Source organism: Acomys minous (genome assembly GCF_964271855.1).
Source record: "Acomys minous genome assembly, chromosome: 6".
Taxonomy (NCBI): Eukaryota; Metazoa; Chordata; class Mammalia; order Rodentia; family Muridae; genus Acomys; species Acomys minous.
Window position 1 is genome coordinate 72,776,967 of NC_140487.1, and position 2,498 is coordinate 72,779,464.

Below are 2,498 nucleotides of genomic sequence, written 5' to 3' on the forward strand. Positions count from 1 at the left end.
TGTCACTCATCTATGGTCCCGCCCTCTCACCGAGACCGGCCGGGGGTTCTTTCCGGTTTCCCTAATCCCTTGGGTAAGAAGGGATGTTATGGTTGGTTTAATGAGGAGACGGACGCCCAGATAAACCAATAAGATGGTAGACTCGGCATGGGTGGGCGGGCTTTAGCCGTAGAGATCCAAACCCAAGAGCGCCTCAGGCAATTTAGAGATTTGCTGCCTGCGGTACTGCCAGAACTATTTGAAGTTTCCCAAAGGGTGTAAGTGTCTCAGGGAAACACCTCGAGTCGGCGGAACCGTGGAGGAGACGAGGTGATATTCCTTCTAGTCCGCGGAAAATTTCAGATTCTACTTTGGCTGAACCCGGTAGATCCTCACGGAAACTCGCTTGCCACGCGTAAGCATCGTAAATAGAGATTAAAAATAAAGCCTTTCAAGTGCCCTATTTATAGATGGTATTTCATTCTTACTTTATCCTAACATTATGAAAGGAAGAGAAACGAATAATAGAATATCCTAAAAGAAAGAGACCTGGAGAATGGGGCGGAACTGGGGAGAACTGTAAACTTGGAAAGCCACTTTCTGAAGAGTGGAAATGCCAGCTTGTCACTCGGAGAGGCGGCTAAGCAGGCTCAAGGTGTGAAGCAGGTGCCGCACAGGGAAATCCCCCCTCTTGAGTTCTAAAAACTGCTCTGCCTACTAGGGTCTTCTGAACTTTTCCTAATTAATCCTATAAACAAGTCCAATAAGTTTGTGACCATCCATACATTTAGGAAGATAATCTTGTCACACATTAAACTAATGTGACACATGATAAACTGATGGCATTAAGGTCTACTTGTAGCAAGCTGTGTGGCCCATTTCTCCATTTGTACCAAGGGTTTCAAAGAACAGACATTCATTTCTGGAAGAGCAGATTGAAAGCCTTAGGTAGCTCCCAGCAGGCGATCAGCCATCTCTAGTGATAGTTGTAATGTGCGCTAGGTTTAACTAGCCTTCAGGTTCAGAGCAGCTGGAGGAGGCCGCTTGCTAATTTTACACGTTTGCCAACCTGTTCTTTTCATCATGCAGATGAGGACAGGTGAAGCAGAGAACATTTCCACTGCCCTGTAGCAGCAAAGCTTTCTCCTCAGGAAGGGTAACAGCCGCCTCTCACAAGCAATAAGAAACATTTGACAGGGGTACTCTGAGCCTAAGGATGCCTGCTCATTTGATTTATTCTGGTGTTGTTATGAATACCCAATTATGCTAGCTTGTTATATAAAACTTTAACTTGTCTTTTAGAATTAGTCACCAGAATCATGTGTTTTTTTTATAAAAGAGAAACAACTGTATCAGTGACTCTCTTAAGTAGGAACTAAGGAGCAAATGTTAGGAGGAAGCTTGGTCTTTGTGACACGTGTTCACAGAAGCTAGCAATGTCAGGAGTCACTGTTGTCACGGGCAAGATTGTTATGGTTATCTAGATCACAATATCATATCCTGGACCCTGTGTTCCGATCATTCTACGAACTGTTTTCCTTGGGAACATTGTCAGAGTGAGTTTGTGCTCACAAAGGTTATCATAAACCCATTTAAGGCAAAGATGACCTTCAAAAAATATTAGGCTAATACCTTACTTCACAGGACCTTAGGAAGAAACCTAATCTAGTTCCTTGCACAAATAAATTTTAAGCGATTTGCTCAGAAGTAGTTAAGTATTTACAGGGAGTTAGGACAAAACCCCGAGGCTGCTAATTTATAATTCTGGGGAAATTCCTCTTGCACCCCCACCTCCCACTAGCAATATATTCCAGTTGTGAGCAATTTAATTCTGAGGTGGAAGAGATGACCCAACAGTGAAAAATAGTATACTGCCCTTCCAGAGGACCTGAGTTCAGTTCCTAGCACCCACATCTGATGGCTCACAACTACAACTCCAGCACCAGGACATCCAGCACCCAGAGACTCCATGGGCACCTACACTTCCTGTGCACATCTATACATATAATTTTTTAAAATAAGAAGAAAGCCAGACCAGGTGCTCCATGCCTTTAGTCCCAGTACTTGGGAGGCAGAGGCAGGCAGAGTCTATGAGTTCAAAGCTGGCCTGGGCTACATTTGGAGTTCCAGGAATACTAGGACTATATAGTGAGGCCTTGTCTCAAATAGGAAAGGAAAAGAAAAATAACAAGAATGAATATTTAAATATTTAAAATGAGGAATTTCATCCTGATACAGTATAGGTATTATGAAAACAAGTCTGTTTTGCTTCATTACTTCACCTTTTGGTGTAGCCCCGTTTTCGTCCAAATAAGTGAAAAAGTAAATTATTTTAACCCTATTATTGCCTCTTTGTCTTTATTGTGTACAAATATTGAAAAATTAGTATCAGCCCATATGGTATCTTGGGAATTTTCCATTAATAACCTAAATAAAGTATCATTTTATGGTAGCAGTGTACACAGAGGCGATGGTCTTTCACAAATAGGGCTAAGCTGATCCATAAAGCACAAAAACAT